The 22,890-nt window shown below is 35.7% G+C and overlaps 1 protein-coding gene across 1 annotated transcript in view; it reads left to right on the top strand.

Moving 5' to 3' along the window:
- The first annotated feature begins 9,282 nt into the window (after positions 1 to 9,282).
- The window catches only part of GLI1 (GLI family zinc finger 1), a 77,432-nt gene continuing 63,824 nt past the window's right edge, over positions 9,283 to 22,890 (top strand). The window contains exon 1 of the mRNA XM_072407513.1: positions 9,283 to 9,992. The gene's annotated coding sequence lies outside the window, so the exon portion shown is untranslated. The remainder of the gene's footprint in view (positions 9,993 to 22,890) is intronic.

Here is a 22,890-nt window from a genome sequence, read left to right as displayed (position 1 = left end):
TGAGCCCAAATTAAATAAATGTATGTAACCTAAAACAAGATTCCCCCCAACACTACCACCCAAAAAAGCCTCTTTATGCAGAAAAAAACTATAATTTTTTAAGCAATGAGTTTGCTTAGAATTTGGTTCAAATGGTCATTTGGTATTAGGCAGCAAAATAATTTTTTTTCTAATATTCCTGGACTCATCCCTATCTATGACTGGACCTGTAAACCAGCTGTTGATTGATATATAAAAAGAATTTCTCCTTTTCATCAGCAGTGACATTTTGATATTATCTGGCCTATGTTAGGTTGACGTACACTCTCCCAGGAAGCTGAACTTTGCCAGTTGTCCTTCGAATGTACTTTTTAGCAACTGGAATAGGGAGTTCTTTGCACAGCTGTTCTTTCCTGTAGTAAAGTGTGTCCAATATCTTGTTTTCAGATACTGTGATCACTTGAGGCCTGTCCTTTCTTTTGAAGATGACTAAAAACTCTTCATTTTCCCTTCCCACATTGGTGCAATTTGGAGTTTAAGTAGCTTCACAGAATTCAGTAGAAATATTTAACTTTAGATTTAACATGGCCCATGTAAATTAATTTTATGTTTTTTTCTAATTAACATGATAATGCCTTTTTAGATTTCTGTTTCCATTTAAAACCCTATGTATAGAAGACTGTGTGCTTTTGTATGTAGTGCGGCAGATCATGACCGGTAGATGGATGGCAGGGTGATGTACAGCGCGTTTAAAAAGTATGATAGCTCCTTTCCTCAGCACTGTTCTCAGGAGTTCTTAGTTTGGAACCAAGCAGCCGGCTGGCCCTTAAGGATTTATGCAGCTATCAAAATGTCTTTGTCAAAGTGTTTTTGACAAGCCTCAGACAATACAGCACATGGGGAGAAATTCTATAGGGGTGATGTAGGTAGCAATTTAAACACATTTTCTAATGGAGGGCAGGGGATTTAGGATCAAATTTCTTTCTCTGATCCAAAGGGGATATTTGCATTCACTAGTTATGTGATGGATGTCAGATAATAAAAAGAAGAAGCCCTTGACCTTTTACAAAGAAATCTCATTAACAGAGACATTAAAGCAGAACTCAGCTTTCATTGGAGTGGGTGAGCTTTTACAATAATCAGCACATATGCATAGTATACAATACTTGCCAATTTTGGCACACACCTTTTTGTACCCAGCCCACAGTAACCCCTGACGCAGGATCCTGTCACTGATTAAACCCGAAAGCCACCATATTTGCCACTGATTCTTTCAGGTCTATGGTGATTTTTTTCAGTCATTGGGCAGCAGCTGATGATGTAAATACTGCAAATGTGCAGAAGTTACATTGTCCCAGTTTACACAGCATGGCTCAAGCATTGTACAGTGTAAACCACAAGCCACCGGGAGGAAAATGATTTTTGGCAAAAGACTTGGCATGACTGCTCTGCCACAAACCACCTGGTGATTTTTTTTATCATTTATTTCAGCATTTAAAACCTGACAGCTCAAAACCTATTAGGCTCTACCCAAAAGTACAAAAATATTTAGATATAGATGGGCTTACATCATAGTTGGCCAGGGTCCTTAGAAGTTGATGCATACTTTATTACCTTAGACTTGATTCATTACAACATTATAATGTCACGTCGTCATCAGAATAATGGACCCAATGTAAATACAGAAATGTTTGCACATGGGATTTGGTATCCACTAAGTTTTCATACCCCTAATACACCTTCAGATTTGCCGGCCCAATCTTTGATTCTGCAACGTTCTGACCTAATGGCATGTTTCATCCTGAAATTGCGCTTGGTAGGTATCCTCTTTAACTGAACAATTTACTGTCTCTTCTTCTGTTATAGGCACTTGGGGCATGAGGTTTGATGGTCTGAGCACAAGGACACCTCTTCTGACCTTTCATTGGATGGATTTCAGCTAAGTGGCCTTTTATTATACATAAGAGCTAAGGATGGTAGAGATATATAGCAATCAGAATGTGTTTCCAACGCATACCCCAACATGCTGGCATAATGCCATGAAGGGAGTCATATTGCTATGTTCCCTTGCAAGTAGATTGCCTGGTAATGTACGAACTGATTCATTCTTGATTCATTGGTGACATTTACTATCTAAGTGCTCAACTGCAACATCTGAAAATACATGACATCTCACTACTGACAAAATATCTTGGAACTTTTGATGGACTTCCAGGGATAAACTGTCTTGATTCTAGTCACTATGTATTCATCTGATTCTTGTGGAATAAATGGGTGAATGATATACAATTCTGGTATGCTCATACTTATTGTGGTGGCTGATTTTCTGAGGTCATGTCATAATTCTCATACAATTTAGAAATATACGAGATTTATAGATATCAATTTCATACAACATGTAATCCCTAAGTAATATTTTTTTATTAAAGAAATGTAATTTTCTCTAAATATTTTTTTTCTCTTTTACCTAATAAAAAAATTACATCTAATCTTTAGTACCTAAAGCTTGGTTACATAGAAACACACAAACATTAATGAAGCTGCTAAATAATATTATTGCCTATATAACTGTAACACATTATTATTACTCCCTCCAAGAAAAAGAAATGTACAGAACACCCACATAGCTTGTTACAAAAAAAATGTAAACACTTACAAAATTGAAATAACAAGGTTTAAGCTTGCTATTTGGCACCTCATTCAGTGCCCTGGGCAAAGAACAAGGTGTGGCAGGAATTTGTGAGTCTTTATACTCTAATTTATTCACTTTACCTTTTGTTGTGCTTTTTTCCTGGGCAATGCCGATAATTAGTAAGCATTCCATTAGTGAGAGCAGGACATCCCTGCCTCATAATAAGACAATGACTAACAGCACAGAAACATATAATTTTCTGTTATCAGTGCATATGGGGACCAATAATTGCCCACGTTTTTATTGAATCATGAGCGTCCATCATGTAAAGCTGAAAAGGAATCTATAAATGATGAAAAGAAAATAATTCCTAATCGAAAATTTACCAAAAGCTATTAGTAAAGCCAAAAAGAAAGCAAAGTAAAGTAAAGCAAAAAAGAAATGTTATTGTTTCACCTGAAAAACAGAACAATGGTTGGGTGACCATAAAAGTATTCCTATGAGAAGACAGGGATAGCAGCCTGCATACATTTCCAGGTTTCCTTTAAAGATTGCCTCATTATATTTTAGTTATGGATAAAGTGCATCTAAACTCAAAAACCAAAATCATATTTCAGCTTACCAGTTTTTAGATGTGGTGGCTTTGTTTTTTTAAATCAGACTATTTTCCTATTTCTACCTTTAAATCCTGTAAATAACACACTTTGTCCTTGATTGGCTACATTCACATCTCCACTGTATCTGTGGAGAGACCCATGATTATCACCCTGACGCACTCCTGCTATGGACAACAAATGTGTCCTCATCTCTTTATTTCAATTACAAAGGAGACAGCAAATGATGACTAACAGAAGACACATTTGCAGGGCAACAGGCTACCAGAAAGTTACAGGGACACTACATTTCTAGCACTATCAACAGGCATTTTCTGTACTTGCTGAAAAGGTGTATATCCAAAAAAATTGAAACTAAAGGAATCACTACATCTTAGAAATGATAAGCACTTATAACATTTTACATTTTGGTTTTGATTTATTAAAGCTCTGCAAGTCTAGAGAAGATACACTTTCATCTGTGAAGCTGGGTGATCCAGCAAACCTGGAAATAATCTGGTACAGGATTGAAAACATTTTCTAACAAATAGCAAACAACTTTTAAGAAGTCCATTCCAGGTTGGCTGGATCACATGGGTTCACTGAAGAAAGTGTATCTTCTCCAGCCTCTGAGAGCTTTATTAAATCAGACCCTTTGTCTTTCAATTTAGATTCACTTCAGGCATTTATGGAGATAAAAATGTTAGAAAGACTGCTTCCCTTTGGTAAATATACTTTTTTACTTTAATGTTTATCAGCTCTGCTTCGCCAATATTTATGGTAATGTCAGATGTTATGTTAGTGCTGTGTATCATATCTATCTGTGCTGGTGCTTTGATGTAACATTGACATTGACATCCAACCATTCATTCATCCATGTGATTGGCAGCCCCAATAGCCAAAAGTTTAGGAAATAGAAATCGGCACTTATGTCTTTTCCTTAAAATATAACTGAAGGCTCCTCTATGACAGACTAAATCCAGTTTTGTGATATACAAGCCTCCATAAAGTAAACTAGAAACTTCATTTACCCTCCATGAATGAGCCAAATCCTCTTTTATTTGTGTCCCACACACTTCCCTACCAGACACTGCAGCTCACACTGCACTAACAGAGCCCATGGTCAGCATAGAAAGCAGTGGCCAGGACTTGTTGTGGCTCCTGCAACATTTTACATTCCACTATAGTACAAGTAAGAGTCGCATAAATGAGAGAATGCTCTGCTGTGAATTCAAGAGCAGTACAGCATTTGTACCATAGCAGCACAGGAATTAGGTGGTTTAGGTGGATGTCACTGGCAGAATCAACAAGTCTTTATAGGATTTTATATTTTGAGTATTTGGCACCAAAGGTGAAGCTTTCATGTGTATATATATATATATATATATATATATCTATGAGAGGTAGGTAATTGTAACTAATGGTAACGCGTTTCACAGATCACTGTCTACTTCATCAGAGCAAGGTAGTAAATAATATTTATCAATTACAGTAGGCGAGTGGAGTAATCAAAAGTGTTTTTTTTTTGGATCCTTTAAATTTAAAAAGATAACATATACATGTGTCATAATTCAAATGAAACATATACAATTATATATTCCATGAGTACAATATCCTTATATTGAAGTACAAGATAACTCTTACAGTCATTACATCGCCTAGACAGCTTAGGGTTAGTATCCTTGCTGTATGTCAGTTCCAAAGATGTGGAAGTAATGCTCTTATCAAAAGTGGAATCTGGAGGAAAATTAGAGTAGAGTTCCGGTAAGTACTTTGTAATATATATATATATATATATATATATATATATACTCTGTAATGTCTATAACAAACGAATAAATAGGGAGGCTTAAACAGACTCTTTAAAGCAAAAAGTTAAGTGGCAAGAAGTAGGAACAGACATCCAAATAAAGAATGAATTAATCAAAAGGAAAATATTACTCACAAAAGCGAAAATCCTCTCCTGCGTGTGATGGGCCAGTGGTACTAGTGGCCACCAGACTACTTTGCTGCAGGGAGAACACCAGTTCATGGTAAACAATTGGGGCTAGACTAAGAACAAACCTGGGGAAAGCACTGCAACAAGGAGACAGGATAAATTGGTAAAAATAGTATTTTTGCAGGAGGGAGGATTTGAAAAAAAACCCAGAAAAAGTTAAGTAACACAGTAACTGCTATATATTACATTTGTATAATTGCATTTAAATATAATTAAAATGTCTTTATTACCATGAAAAACACAGGCTTTGAGGCTTTATCTTTGTGCCTTAGGTACCAAATTTACTTGAACATTACGGGAAAATACACAAGGGAAGTTACTCTTAAACTTGCAGAGACATTATTTGATGTGTGTCCATTGTATGGTAGTACACACACTGTTACTTTTAAAGTTACAGTGCAATTATCTCATGTCCCCAACAGCAGCTGCACACCCACTGTACATAATATCCTCAAAGCAGTGGCATAAAACGTATTGTTTATTCACCAGTACAAGATCATGTAAGGCAGTTTATATTAAAGAACGTTACACCAGTTACCTAATTACCTACTTACTTTTGTTTCCACCACATCCCAAAAGTATGCAGTTAGGTAATTGGTTCCCCCAGAACTGACCTTGGTGTAAGTGAAAAAGCAGAAATACTGAGTGAATTACCAGCATGACATAGTTATAAGAAATAATCCAAATAAAAAAATTGGTTGTAAGCTCTTCGGGTCAGGGTTTTCTCCTCCGGTTTCACTGTCTGTATTTGTTTGCCATTTGCAACCCCTATTTAATGTTCAGTGCTGTGTAGTATGTTGGTGGCGCTATATAAATCCTGTTTATTATTATTATTATTATCATTATTATTATTAATAATATTAAAAATAATAATAAAAAAACATACACAATCACAAATATATATATATATATATATATATATATATATATATATATATATACAGACACAGGTATGTTTACACTGCTTAATTATATTTTTCATTAAAACTAATAGGTTTGTATTTTGTAGATGATATCACAGTCCTTTTCAGACAGTTGCATTTATCTGTGGCAATTCACTCTTTGAGTCTTTGGGTGATTTTGCTGCCCTGCCTCCTTCATAGACATGAATTGAACTGCTGGCAATTGCTTATGCACTTTTTTGAACTTTTCAGGCTTTTAAATGCATTCATACTCTATTTTTAGGAGTTTTTTCATTGCCGGATAATTGCCCCCGTTCTTACTTTCACTTTCCCTTATGCACACTGTGAGGCAACATGGCCAAAAGGTCTGATGTGATGTGCTGTGCTGGCTGAACTGGTGTGAGACCACCCATAGCTTTGGGACATCAGCAATCCCATCTACATGAATACTGCCCAGAAAGCTTAAGCATAGGAAAACCTTTAATCAAATTTCCCCTATCACAGATACAGAGCCAGGTAGAAGTGTAGATAGAATGTGCCGGCATGGGAGTCAGGTGTGAAAAGATTTGAGTTTGGGGGAAGCAGAAGAGAAGTCAGGTGCATGGGTAGATCAGGCCAGCCAGAAAGACAGCCTAAACCACTCCACTTGCACCTGGCTGCCTTTCTGGCTTGTTTGGTCAGATACCTGGCTCATTTTACTGTTTTGCCAGGCCCTTTTTGCACAAGGTTTGCTGGCTAGGTAGCCAGATCCAAGTGTACTGCAGGCCTAGCTAGAATGGGAGTCAGGTGTTAAAAAGGTGTGGGAGTGGATGAAGCAGAAAAGGAGCCAGGCGTATAGGTAGATCAGGCAAGCCAAAAAAGCAGCCAGGTGTAAGTTTAGGTTCCTCTTGCATCTAGCTGCCTTTCTGGTTTGCCTGGCTCTTTTTGTTGTTTTACCAGGCCCTCCATTCACCTGGTTTACTTGGACCTGGGGCTCAACTTCCTGTACAAAAACAAATAAACTGCTTTTTTGTAGCCTGCAAAAATGCACTAAAAAGCATAAAAACACATCCACAGCCATTGGCAAATACAAGCCAAGAAAAAGCTCCTGGACACCTAGCTGTGTACGTGTCCAGGAAAAATAATGTCAAGTTTTTTTGCCATAGGTGTGAACAAACCCTATTAAAAATTTTGAGATACAATAAAGACTTCAATTGCACTTTTTATTGTAATTAAAAAAAAAAAAACATGAAAGCAGACTTATCACCACATTTTTACTTTAAAGAAGGGTAGATAAATTATCCCATCTTTACTGGTCAGTGGAAGTAATACATGCCATTCCGCGTGGTTGAAAAGAGTAATAAATGCCCCAGCTTTAGTAGCAAATGTCCTGGTATCAGTGGGAGTAATAAATGCTGTGGTGCTGGGCAGTGTTAGCAAGTGGTTAGCGGTAGGAACTGGTGGGCAATGGGAGGAATGTTCCCCCATCATTGGTATCCGGTGGATCAGTGGAATTCAGAAGCCCCAAGCATTGCCACCTCCCATTCTGTAGTCTTCATGTCCTTTGCCACATTCTCATAATTTTGTTGTGGTGGAGATTATTCAGATACCACCAGGCAAGAGTTCTCTCCTTCCACAGTGCCTCATATTCATTGCTGGACCCTTGAATTCTCTGACTTCCAGTGCACACAACCCCTTGCCTGTCCTGTTTACAAGAACTTCCTCCAGCCTGCAAAAAGAATGCCCTATGTGCAGGACCATTTTATTGCAGGAGCTGGTTTACGACAACCAGCAGGCCTTAATGTGTCAGGTTTTTACTGCTGTCTGTGTCTCCACTCAGCAGATTCACTCAGCCCACCATTGTCACCCAAAATATTGGGTTGTTATTGGAATAGGTGAACCAACCCTCCCATGGTGACACTTTCCACACTGACAACTGTCTAAGCAAGCATTTCCCTTTGCAGATATTTCTTTTAACTTTATTATAAGTCAAGGACAGGAAATAAAAATAAAACTCAACATGCCACATATAGTAAAAAAAAATGACGGGTCAGTGTCTAAATCTATCCAAAATTTTAAAATTATGGCTAAGAGTGGCCGTCCTTATTCTCCTTAACACCGCTTGTGTCTCAGAGAATTTGTGTTTTTGCAATTTCTCAGTTCCACATGTTAATATTACTTTTATTATTACTTTTACTTTTAGTTTGTCCAAAAAAAAACAAATTGTATTTTCTTTTAAATGTTCCTATCACAAAGTTCACATTACATGTGCTGTCTGAGTGATCCGGAATCATTTTGCAGGTGAGAGAGAGAATGGTGGCTTTACTGATTTCTGACCTACTTTTTATTCCCTGCAAATGCTTTTTCTTTTAATTTTTTTTAAACTCTAAGGGTGCAGTGATTGTCTTAAATGGGGCTGTGGATTTAGTAAGGTCCTGCGTATTATGCTAACACTGTATACATAATAACAATAATTGCATAAATGTTATTTTTATAATTATCAATTCTTAAATAAATTTTGACTAATAATATTAATTATTAATTAATTTCTATGACCCAGGGGAATGCACCAATATTTGTATTTAAATAGTAAAGTTACAATATCTATTCTTGTATTCTTAATTTAAAAAAAAATGTGTGGATAGTAATTTCCTGACCAAATTAAAATTCCATAATATTAAACCAAAATAATAATATAAATAATGATAACATTAATAGTGAAGTGAAATGAATGTATATTTATGGTGGTGTAGTTGGATCACACAAATAATATAATTATTGAAATATTCCTAATTTAAACATAATCTTAGTTTGCTGGTCAAAGAAGAATGAAGGCATAATAACTATAAATATTATTAATTATCATCTTAGATTGTAAGCTCTTCGGGGCAGGGTCCTCCCCTCCTCCTGTGTTACTGTCTGTATCCGTCTGTCATTTACAACCCATATTTCATGTACAGCGCTGCGTAATATGTTGGCGCTATGTAAATACTGTTAATTAATAATAAAATATTAATAATAATAAAAGCAATAATGATCATGGTGTGAAGTCTAATTACCATGTTTATATGTTGGTCATGTAACACTTGTGATGCACCAAGAACACCACAATTAAAAAAAAAGCGTGTTAGTAACTTTTTTCCCTAGCCACAATAAAATGACATGTCAGTAAAGATAAATGTGAATGTTATCATGTATGCAGTCTTCATGCTCCTGTGCCTTGCCTTTTCTCTATACTTCTCCCATTGGAATGTGCTCAATGAATGTGCTTCCTCCTCCCCCTCACTTTGGTGCATTCCAGTCCGCATCCCACATGTTATCCACTCCACATCTTCTTCCCAGCCCAAGTAACCACAGACAGCATGCTGAGAACTGAGAATCCTCTGGGTCTCCCCATCCCAACCACACACAGTGCTTAGTCTGACTGCTCAGTCTTTAACTATTCCTAAAAAAATCAGAGCAAAAGACACCAAAAGCAGGAGAATTGCAACAACTTTTTACTTCCAAAAGACAACTGTAGACTGAAAGTACAGGAAAAGTTCCTGCTGTAATTCCAGAGCTCATAGAGGAGGCAGAATTCAGAGATCAGCTCACTCCTCTCCTGCTTCAGGGTGGTCCTCCTGTGAGAATGAAATATTTATAACTGCAGCCAGAGGACAAAACAAGCACAAACTTTGCTGAAAACTCTGCATTTTAAAGGGTTAACATCGAAGGAACATAGCACAAGCAAAAGTTTATTTCAACTTTTGTAGAATTTTTTTTACATTTTAATAACATGCTGGTGCTGGATGATTCATTCATTTAAACCTGTGCAAAGAGTGGATTTTTTTAAGGATCATTGGACTTAATGTGAATTGGTGGACAAGCAAAGTGACCCTGGAGTGAAATCTTGGAAGCCACCCCAAAAGGTAAGATAACTTGGCAAATAATTGTACAGGGAAGGGTGGAAGACCTCATTCTCACATGAGTTGTGTTGTTGTTTTGATAATAACTTTTCAAGTCAGTGGGATCCTTTTTTTTTTTTTTTGTTGAGATGTTCAAACTTTTATTGTCCTGAGCAATGAGGCCCTACTTGTTTAATTATGAAGTCATAGTGATTGTCAGGGGGAACACACGCACATTCGCACGTGGGTGTACAAGTTGTTTGCACAGTGCTAAATGTGTTTAGCATTATTATAGTCTGCTTGTGTGCCACCAGCCAAGCTGGTAACAGAGGTTCTAAGGATAAAGGTAAAGAATGTGTAATATACCAGGGGATGTTCAAACACAATCAGTGTGGCAAAGATGTTACGATGACCATATCCTTTACAAATCTTCAGATGACTATTACCAGGGGTCTTAAGACTATATATGTAATTAATGCCACGAGCCGCAAAAGCAAAGGGGCCTATTTACAAAAACTGTGTAAAAGAAAGTTACAACTAAAGTGAATAATGTGACCACCTTAGTCAACTGGACTTCATATTTCCTTGAGAAGATGAATGATTGTGGTACAGTACTATGTTTGCTAAAGCTCTCTATTTTGCTAAACTCTCCAGTTTTTATAAATTTTATCCCATACCTAATTACAAGTATTTTCTTTTCCTCATATCATTCACAAAAACCTTTTTTCACAATAGATGCTATTAATGTGATCAGTAAATTTGTTACCACTTGTTTATAGGCTGATGTGATATCATTGCATTGTTTGCCAAACTCGACTTGTCCATCCATCACTAGTGCCTTTATTATACATTGATGTTTTAATGTGTTTTGACCATAAGTTTTTTATACATTCTTGATTTGTATTGTGTTCAATGTATTTTTATGATATGTAAGGATTTAAAGAATTATATTTATTGCCAGGCAAGCAAACTTGCATTGACCTGAAGGAATATTTTACAATAAATTGAAAAAAACAGGTTCCTTCTTGACCTGACTGGGTGTTCAAATACAGTTGTCTCAACTACACTTTAGTAAAACACCGTCAAAGTTGACTATGCCTAAATAAAATATATAGGTATACCCCAGCAAAGCATCTCCTTTGTTTCTAAAGTTTATTAAACTCATCGGTAGTATAAACTGTTCTATAGACTAACAGCTCTAGCAGAGTGACATCATGTCTTCTAAGTTTTGGCAAGTGAATATCACAAAGTCCGTCTCATTGATAGTAAAACTTCACCTGTTGTCTTGGAGGGGGGTCTGCTATGTAATATTACAGGCCTAATGATATAATCCTCCAGCCTGCTTAGCAAAGCTGTCAGAATAAATAGCGCATATGGTCAATAATCTACTGTCTCCAACAGCACTTGAAGCCCACCAAATATCCTTTCACTTTTATAGTTTGAAGACTATGACATTACAGTCAGTGAAAGTCTTGTAAAGCATACATACTTATGTCTAAGAAAACCTAGGCTTTACTTTTAATTCAGAATGTTTAGGGGTTTTTTTGTCCTCTGTAAAAAAAAATGAATGTGTTGTGAACTTTCTTTGGTGCCGTGAACTGCTTTTATTTCTAGTTGGAATTCGATCTTAAGGTTGTTTTGGTTTTGTGTTATCTATGGCAACAAAAGTTCTCCATAATTTAAGGGAACCAGCAGTGAGAGGGTTCAGGGACTGGTAAACAAGAGATGTTTGATATGCTTTCCCTCCTAAGTGCGTCACTATTATGCGAGATGTTGGAAGTGGATAAGGACCACTTGGCCAGCCTCTTTATCAGTCTATCATTCAGATTTATAGTGATACCACCGCCTTCTAGACTCTCCACTTCTCTGGTTTTCAACTGTTTTAGCTGACTTACAAAGCCCCTTTTCTTAACAGGCCCAAGGTGCCATATTGAATAGACGGTGAGGCAAAGGAGTGAAAAGGGTGCACTTTCATAAAACAAAGAGAAATCACAAGTTCTGCATTAAACAAGTGTCTCTCTGGTGGTTCTTGGAACAAGCTACTTGCTTCTTATGAAAGACTGAAGTTGTTGAAGAGGTCTGACCTATGATAGTTTCATAAAATGAGCATGTAGCGATGCCGATTATGAAAATGTTCAACTAATCAGAAACAATAAAAAGAAGTAACACCTTTTTGTTTTCAACTGTTCTTGAGAATATTTTATTATATTTTTGTTGTTTTGATTTTTAATGTGTATTAGGATTCTACAATAGGTAGGTTTTTTTAAATGTGTATTAGGATTCTACAATACCTAGGTAATTAGCTACTTTTTGTAATTAGTGTAATGAGATTCAACATGTTAACAGTCAATTACTGGAAAAAAGTCCTGCATTTTAAAGGTGTTACCTACTTTGCATAAAACATTTCTCAAGAAGCACATAAGTGTCTTTCATCTGCAATGACTCACATTGGTAATATAAGAAAGGGATAATTTGAATACATACAGTTTTTAATTTATATTGCTTTCAACTGAGCAGAGAATCCCCACTTGTCCCCAAGCCTACAATCCAACTGCTCTTTCAGTTATACTACCAAAATCACTACAGCTAGGTAACCTTCCCCTATTTTTTGGGTTGTGGTGGGACATCAGAGCACTAAATTAAATTAGCACAGGGTAAACATTCACCCTATATGCACATAGTGTCCCTGGAAGAAAGGAACCTAGTGCTGGAAAGCCATACTTTAAATCAGCAAGCGTGAAAAGTGAATACACATGCTTTCCTAGTGTGGTTGGATAACCCAGTCATCACCCTTTATTTTATTATTTCTTTCTTTTTTTGCTTTCTGTTCTCTTGCAATTTCCTTTTATAGTGTTATTTGCTTTGATAAGCATGCTACCCCCACTGCGGTGCTGTTTCCTTGTGTTTACAGTTCAGAAATGGGACTAAACAAAGCAGGCATTGGATAAATAGACCAACTGCATTAGTAAAATAAAGTATGAAGTCAACTGACATTTATGAACTGTGAGGTTGTAACAGTTACATGTTTCACTAATATTATAGATAAGTCAAAGCAACTGGCTAGTGAGCAGGTTTCTGGCTTAAAATACCTGCAGTCCATTCTAATAGCTTGTTGTGTCATGCATTCCCTAGACTTAAAGCCAACAGTCTACCAGCATTCAACAAAAAGTTATGCTTACCAACAATGAGAAAAATAGATTGATAAATGCATAAGCATCTCATATAGACATTAAAACCCTTTATTAGTATTAAAATATTTGACACTGTCATACCTTTTTAACTGCATTGGGAGTGAAATGACATACGTTGAAGAGATGTAGTCATGGCCATATTAAGACTAAAGGCCATAAGCCAAGAGACATACCAGAGGGCACCATATTCAGTTTTCTGTATGCTAAAACATGCCAGATTTTTAAGTGATGACATAATGATAAAACTGCTATATAAAATATATGATTTTAAGGTTTTTGTATTTTGTATACAGCACACTTAACATAATTTTTATCCAATTTGAATGGAAAACTTTGTAAATTTCAGTGTGCCATTTAATTTCAAGCAATGTGATAAAACATGTGGGGGCCTATCTGTAAAGATCAGCCAGATTCTCCTTTTAACCAATATCACCCTATGGTGATAGTAAAGTGTTGAACTATGGAAGTGATAAGACAAAGGTAATATACTAGTGAAATAGAGATAGTTACTTTGAGGAAAGGTTTCTGCCTTTTCCTTAGGGGTTGTGTAATAATTACCAATTTTGGTCTGTGTATAACATGGTAATAAATTGTAATAAATTGGTAAAGCTTTCTGCCAAACACATTTTTTCTAAGATTACATTCACCATAACTAATACATGGAGTACAGAGCTGCGTAATATGTTGGCGCTATATAAATCCTGTTTAATAATAATAATAAATAATAATGGAGAAAAAAGTCCTGAACTGTTTAACAGACTGTTAGACAAAAAAAGTATTTCCGATGAAATTGCAATTTAAACCCTGCTAAGAAATTCCATTGAAGGCAACGCCTATCTTATATACTGATTCATATTTTCAAAAGCCATACCTGTGCTGCCTTATGGGCCTGAAAATAAAAGATGAATTCCTGGTTTAAGGACTAGTGGGTGAACATGCAAATGTCACTGTGGCCAACTGTGTATACAGAATTGGTTTACACAGATAACCAAATATTCAGCTTGCATACAGCTGTTTTGAGTTATAAGGACTCATCGGTAGATGAAATGAAACAATAGCTTCTTTGATGTAGACCTTCCTCACACCCACTCAAAATATAAAAAAAAATAAAAGCTCAAAATATAAAGCATCAATAAGTCAACCATTCCCATATGCTAACTGCAGTTAAGTCACTTCCCTTGGACATATATATATAAATTTATTGCAGTACCAATATTTTAATTCAATATGCAAGCTGATGATATATATTTGGTTGCATATTGGCTAGATATATTTTCACACTAGTGATGCAACCTCTGGATGTATATTTAATATTGTAGGTCATTTTATTGCACACATTGATAATCGTTAGACTCCCCCCACCTATCCTTGCTATGTTGGTTTTTCTGTATTTGAAGCATCATATTATTTTCCCGGAATTTGCAGTCCCGTATTTTTAGAGAACTGTCAGATAGGGACAAGCACTTACTGTAAATCAAACTCCACACATATTTTATACCGACACAGAGTAATTTATCTATTGAAAAAAAATGTTAAAACAGCAAATATTAGCAGGTTCCTTGACAATGCTGTTTGTTCTGTCAACATCAGTGCGAGTGTGTTTGTCAGACACTTATAGTATGCTGTATGTAAATACTCGAACAGGAAACAGTAGATAAAAGTGTTGATCTAGACCAGCTAGTTGACACTTCATCTAATACTGATCACTAATCATTCCTGCTTCTGTTTGCTATATACACAGAAGCTGTGCATTGCTGGGCCTCTGCAGGGGCAACAATTGGAAGTAGTCTTGTACAATTTTTAGTTTGTAAATTCTTTTTTTCGGTAAACGGGACATAAAGCACCCCACTGTAAGGAATTATTCTCTACAATTGCTATCAGACCACACAGTTCACATAATGTTGTATAATTGAGTGTGTTCATTTTAATTATTTCGGTCCAAAACTATCTTTAAATTTGGATTCTCAAATCAGTCATAAGTAAATAATTCCATATCACACAATTGCACACAAAGCAGAGACTAAAGTTAGTTAAAGTTAGTTTCAAATATATTTGCCAAATTAAATTGCAGAAATGCAAAAAGCTGCTCTCTTTGTGCACTTACTGCAACCAATCAGAACCATGCTTTCAATAACGTGCTTGTACTAGACAGATGGATACACTTTGCTAATTGGTTGCATCCTACAGCCACACATCTATATACATCTACATTTTATACTAAACACATTTGCTGAACATTTTCTGTTATAATGTTTGCTTTTACTTAATGACGTTCTGCATAACAGCACAGGGTTAAAGCCGAACCTTTCTTTTTTAACATTGCAGGAAATATGCCTAAATTCCAAGTATAAACAAACAAGAAGCGCGTCATGCCGAGTGCACGCGGCTAGCTTGGAATTACTTTTTGAAGGAAAATGGCAGCAGCTTTAAAGGAATAGGCTTGGTGGCCTTGTGGTTAGACCATTCGCCTGTGAAGTGGTAGATTCTGAGCTCCGTTACACCACAACCAATGTCATTTCATATTTTTAAACCCTGTCTGGACTTAAAAATGTACCCATAGCATTTGTTGGAGAACACCACCTCTCAGTGATATATTAACCATACATATAAGTAGCAGTTAAAGGTCTGCACCACAGACTGCCAAGGGAGAGCTTGCAAATCATTTACTTTCAATTATCAATACGATTACTTTGGAAATAGAGAAACATGGAATATTTCCATGACTTTATGTGCAGATCGGAACAAGTTAAATACAGAAATGTAAAGCATACATTAGTTAAAGAAACTTTGGCTTTAGTTTTGTGTTTGCTGGCTTACAGAAAAATGATGTGTATTGATTCTTGAAACAATATTAAATACACGTATAATCATTGCTAAACCTTTTTTAGGTGTAAATAGAGTGGGGAAGAGGTAGAACCCCAGAGACACCTTCCTGTCTGGTCTCCATTGAATAGATTGACTCTCTCTATTTAACAGGAAATCCCAAATGTTACAGTTGTCAAATGAAACAGGAACAGAGCAGAACTTTTTCAATGGCAACACTTGTTCCAGAGGAGCAGTTCGTGGACAAGAAGAAAAAAGGAAATCTCTCAAATGGGACAAACAACAAAACCAGCACAAAAATTCAAACAGGTTTTAAACAATTTAAAATAAAAAAAAATGACTGTATAAGTATTTTAAGAAACAAGGGTGCAGCCTTTGTGTGGTTTCTTTATGAATATGGTTCTCCAATTAAAAGCACTCAAAGGACAAAAGCACATTGAACAGAGGTAGTATACTGTATACTGGATTAAACTTTATTGTTCTTTTATGTTCCTAAGCTTACTTTAGAACTGGCCTTAGTTGGCATTTGTCAATGGGCTGATATTTTGGGTTGTGGTATGTCCAGTTTTAATATGTTTTGCTGTAATACTGAACCAACATTGCAGCCTCTATACCTAATTGGTCTCTAATAGTCTACTTTGTATTTGACATAAAAAAAATAATAAATGCCTATATGTTTGTGTAATACTTCTTAGATATATGCAGAAATTTGGCCTATTTGGCATATTTTGTTCCTAAACTACTGTTTAGTGCCTGGGAGAACACTGTAAGGTTATAAAGTATATAAGTGAACAAGAATGAAGACAGCTACTGGGCACACTTCTTCATGACAAGTTTATTTTGTATTATGCAGAAAATGGGTAGTTTTTGGACTTTTTCTGTAAAACTTGTTAAAGAGGTCTCTGCCACTAATAATGGGGCCATGTTACTATCATCCAAGGTAAACATTATATTTTCTCATTAGACTTCCAATTCTACATTTTGTCTTGTACTATTTTTCTTGTTGTGATTAAAGACCTTTTTTCAGAATTAATGTTCATAGTGACTCAATGTAATACCTAGAATAGTGGCAGAACCAATCATTGCAAGTAACAATCTGAAACTTTTTGGGTTGTGTAGCGGTTAAGAAGATAAAATACCAAGTGTCTGTTTAAACACTACTAAGAGGTTTTTCAGACTGCTTGAAAATTGTTATGTTAACAAAAATATTTGTATTGTTTGAATAAAGAAACTAAAACATTACCATGCATGTACAGCACCAGTTCATCAAACTGTTGCCCAAGTCTGGTTGCTCCCACTAAAACAATAACTTGTCTATAGTCAACTCTAACTTAGGCAGTCCTGCTACTATGCTTTAATGTGTAGAATCAATAATTAGAAGGGTCACTGCTTGTGAAGAAGCTTATTGGTTGCAGAGCATTTCCGCCAGCCTTAAAATCTCTGAGTGATAACAAACACTTTTGTTCCTTAAGAGTGCTCCTTTTTTTTCTTAGATAGGTCACACCACTTAGGAACGTCATGCATGATGTGGAAAAGTAGAGAACCAAGAACAATGTTATTGAAAAAATTAGAGATGCAAGTAAAACCAAAAAATATTAATCAAGTAACCATAGTGTCACAATGGCAAGTCATGTCCTATCATTATCATGCAAGTCTGCCATCACAAATTTCCAGCATAGTCAGATTTAGTTACAATGCTCTAACTTTATGCAGCATCAGACCTGAACACTAAGTAGGAAGCATAGAAACTGGAGAAGATGTGTTTTTTTTAGGGGAGAGGGATGGGGTAACTTGGTTGCTGTCATGTTTCCATTACCATTAGCGTCCCATATACTGACAATTAGTCTTCCCTACAATTGTTAAAGCTGTAATGTTCTATAACTTGGGGCATTCCCTAAAGGTAAATCATGATTATTTCTAGCAACACCACAAGTGCTGTACTCATAGCACTGTTCATTTCTATGGAGACATCTTGTTAATGATCAGTTTTATTATTATTATTATGTTTAGTAAACAGTATTTATATAGTGCCAACATATTATGAAGGACTGTACATTAAATATGGGATGCAAATGACAGAAAGATACAAACAGTGACATAGGGGGAGGAGAGGACCCTGCATTCACATAAGTTGGACTGATAAGCTTAGCCCTCTCTTAACACCAACCGACCCAAAACTACAGCGATAAAAAGTAATTAGAACATAAACCAACCTGATCTGTCACCATCAGAATAAAATATCACACTATTCTCTTGCAAATTGAAATAACTTCCTAAATCTTAATGGGTGTATTTAGAAAGGATATGGGGGTTACTTTACAAATCTGTTGGGTATTTGCATGTGACTTTCTCCCTATTCCAATTTAGAAAATCTGCATTAATAGCCTCAAAATCTCATGTGAATTGGCCCAGCACATACTGTTTCTCCACACCTGGAGTCATTTGTACACCTATTGACATGCAATGAAAGTCCCGCCTTAGGGATCTATTGTGTTCTGATGTCTATCAGTTGTATGACAAAGGACTACATTAGGAAGCTTGCTGCTGCAAATTAATGACTGTCCCTCCCACCACATTCCAGCATTAACACAATTTTGTAGCACTTGCATGTTATCCCTTCAGAGAAGTTGTCAAAGGTTTAATTGAGATGAAAAGTCATTGTAGTAAATGAATGGAGGTAGTGGAATATGGATAGAAATCATGCCTAGCATTAGACAGGATAGCCTCTGACCAGGGGAGCACCAGTAATTCCTAAGATGACTAGACTATACTGGGGAAGGTTGGGACAAGGTCACTTACAGGTTAAGAAGTGTTCAGGAAATGACCTCCACAGGGATAAAATTAGAGGCATGCTTTAGTGTAAGAAAAGGTCTATGGTTTTACCAAGCTACATGTAAACCTACCACAATGCCTTGTACTTTGTTGTGGCTCAACTACAAGAAGTATTAGTTATACTTTAAGAGCTTTTCTTTACCTTTTGATGATCACAGTTAAATGTAAAAAAAAAAGTTAGAGCATAAAATACTTTAGCGTTCACATTCTCCTGTTTGATTGAGCTTCTACTGACTACTTGATTTTCTATTCATTAACCAAAAAAGCTAAGTGTGTGCTTTTATGACACATTAAGAGCAATATATTCTATATAATGGAAAATATTCCAGTATAGTCTGTATTGTATAGTACTAGGGTACACAGTTAAGATATTACATGCATTTCATAACAATACAGAACATAAAGCAAAGCCAAAGCAACAATGACAATGGTAATTATTGCTTAGGTTCATATGTAAATGCTTTGGTTTAGGTCATCATTAGGTATGTATATAGTCACTTTTAACTGCTGCAGTTTGTGTTCAAATTATTACACATTTTACAGTTTTGAGGATTTTGATCTTTATGAATCCCTCCAGATAGAATGAACAACAATGATACTAGGAAACATTTTGTTACCATTGCTATAAACACAATATATAGTATACACAATATGCCAAAACTAAACTATAAATGTAGAAGTAAAATGTTCTAAGCACCCACAAACAAGTCTTTTGTGACCATTGGGACATTTGTTCCCTATGGAAAGCATTTTCAGACTGTAAAACCTGGGACACCTTATAATGGGAATATTGACCAAACCTCCTTGATGTTGGTGCTGTTTGTCTCTATTTGTGGGTCTTGCTTAATTAATAAGATTTTACATCATTGGTAAGAGCTGATACTGCTGCTAATAAGGTAGGAAGCTTTCTTGTTGCTTTGAGTTACAGTTGAGTGTATGGATTTTGGGGTCACGAGACACCCTTCAGATAGAAGAGGAGGAGGTACCTCCTATTTATTAGTAATATTCCTATTAATATTAATAATATTATTAAAAATAGTATTTATATAGCACCAACATATTACACAGTGCTGTACATTAAATAGGGTAACAAATGGCAGACAGACACAAACAATGACACTGCAGGAGGAGAGAACCCTTTTTTTTACAGTTTGGACACTCCTTCCTTACAAAACCAAACATTTTGATTTATAAACCCAATTATGATTCCAGTTATGGTTCTCTTTTAGCCTACAGACAAATAAATTGGAAACTCTCTATAGTGTAGGAATACCAGAACGCATAAATAAACAGGCCTCTGGCAGATTAGTTTATAAATATTATGGAGCTCTAATAAAGCTACCAAATCTTTTTGTATTAGGTTAATATTTCTAGGGTGTTTCCACACTCTTCTCTTGAGGTTTAACTTAAAAGGTGTATTGGTTTGGTAATTAATTATGGAAACACACAAAATATTTTCCTTTTTACTCTTTGAGATCAGGGCCCAACAAATGTGTTTATTTTTAAGTATATCATCGCTTTTTTTTGCTACATTTTTAACATACTGACCTCTCCTCTGCCCTGGCTAATCCTATAACACACTTTGTTGTAGACAATGCAACTTTTTACTTGTTGCTTATAATTGAAAATAATGATAGTAGAAGACCAACAATATACAGTGTGTACTCAGCTGTTCCAATTGTTTCTAAGTATATGACACTGAGAGAGGAATCCCCTATACAAGTGTCTGGGATCTCTCCACTTGCCCTATTATGGTAATTATGTGTATTGTTCTTAAGTAATTCTGTCTTCCTCCCAGTAAAGTAATGCATTGTCCTCTTTTTCTTTTCTCACCTACCCCTGCAAATTCCCATAACAACTGGAAGCAGATCAGGGGCTTCTAATTCATGGAAAGAAATTGTAGATTATGCTGTGGGCTTTCTATACAATATTAGTGGTGAGTACCTTGCCTTTCCTATAATGAAGGGCCAATGAAGGCTGGCAGGGTCATCAATCTTTGCTATTACAAAAGTAGGTATATATAGTGGCATGATGACTTTTAAGATGTATGTATAAGAAAAGTATAGCTTAGTTCATCTAATTTTACGAAATACATGTAAAATACAATGAAAATTTTAGTTAAAAAAAAAGTTGTGAAAATGCAGTGTTGTCACAAAATAGGGCCCTAGGCAAGCAGTTAGCCAGTTTGCCCTGCCCTACAACCATCCCTGTCCATTTGAACATATAACAGAAACGTCCTATATATGTCTGCTTTGAGCTCTTTTATTGCAATTAAACCTTTCACAAGATAAGTTTCTATTTTCAGTAAACGGAAACAAATATTAAAATTAATGTATTACTGTGTTGCACAAAATATTCATAGGGCCAAGTCACATAAAAACTTTTTGTAATTGAAAAAAAATACATTTGGCTACTTGTCCCCCTGAGCAAAGTTGGTGATGTGTTGACCTTTTCATATATGCATCTTGTTTGGAAGAATGACTTAGAATTAGTATGTATAGCTACCAATCAGATATCAGTGTGATTCTGGCAGACTAATAAAATGATAGCGTTTTATTGGGTGCTATGATTTTCTGCATAGATTTGTACATATGTATTCACTATTATTTAGTAAGTCCATCTTTCATTACATTTTATGAAGACAGTTAAACTCCAGCTCCACTTATTGTAGATGTCTTTTAAAATACTTGCTCTTCCTCTTTGTGCCCTTAGCTGTAGTCTTCACAGCAGAAGACTTGTGTGAGAGGTTATTTTAGAGGAAACTTTCACTTCACTTTGCTCTATGAGTGCTGTGTTTGTGTTTGTATTGCAAGTACTAAGAGCTAAGTCCTTCAACAAACACTCAGTACCAACAAGGGAAGCAGCTTTCTCTTCTGCTCTTTGTTGACCTGCTTTCTTATATACTTTTGCAGTAAAGTTATCGCTTTTTAAAGGCAAGTGATTAAGTGGCACTTTGCCAGAGTTCTTCTCTTCTGACCTGTGTGTGGAAGAACTCATCCTCCTCCTATATACAGTAAGCTGCCCTTATGACAGTTATCTTACTTTTAAGTGGACCGTGGCATTTGTACAAAAAGTAACTTGGTACATTTACTGCTATAGTGTACGTTCCGTAGTAACTTTTATTCTATATGCCTTCAAGGAAATTATCTACTGAATGTAGTAAATAAAAAAAAAAACATTTTTAGTAGTAAATAAAAAAAAATGACATTTTAATAAAATGTTTTATGATGGATAACAAAAAGAATAATGTCTATTTGTATAACAAACAAGTGAGTTCCCCCAATCAATAGTCCTTTCATTTATAGTGATTTATAAGTGATTTGTATCAAGAAATAAAAACCAAAGGAACATTTGTACTCCAGCATGTTATCATCATTTTTCATTGAGGATTACAACTTTTAACATATTAATGCATTTAACAATAAGTCATCATATAGCAATGATGTTTATTAAGCTGATTGGTGTGTCTAAATCAAGCAAGTCCACTTCTTTTTACATTATAAGTCTACTTTATTTACAATTCCTGCAAAAGCCAAACTCTTGTAAAAAAATGTATAAAAATTCTTCCCTGTTACATCTGGTTCCTTCATGTAAGTTAAAAAGATAAAATGTCATCTGATTGGTTGTTGTCTGGCAGAACAGATAAGTCCTTCTTCTGATATTTTTATACCCTGGGCCCAAAATGTTATCAAGATGATTGCCATTGTTGTCAAAGGGGCAAAAAGTGGAGTGATTTCCACTTAAGGTTCCTAATGCCAAGTTCAGACAACATATATTGAGTGTAATGTTGGAGTTTTCCAGCACACTCAGCTGCACTTTTACTGTGTGGCTAGAAAATAAATGCAATGAGCATCAGCTGTATTCCAATACTACTACTCTCAAATACTCCCCTCTCATTTTCTTTGTTCTCAAAGGGTAACCCGTCATGAAGACCCCAGTGCATGAAACCAGCCCCATTTTTTACCCTGATTTAAATATATTTTTGCATCTGGCATCTAAGTGTAATTAGCGCAAGTTTGGTTGTGTGTTATAGGAGTCCAATTAAAATACCATCAGAGAACCTTCTTATAATGACC

This window comes from Pyxicephalus adspersus, chromosome 1, assembly GCF_032062135.1.
Source record: "Pyxicephalus adspersus chromosome 1, UCB_Pads_2.0, whole genome shotgun sequence".
Lineage (NCBI taxonomy): Eukaryota > Metazoa > Chordata > Amphibia > Anura > Pyxicephalidae > Pyxicephalus > Pyxicephalus adspersus.
This window is presented reverse-complemented; position numbering and strand designations above follow the sequence as displayed.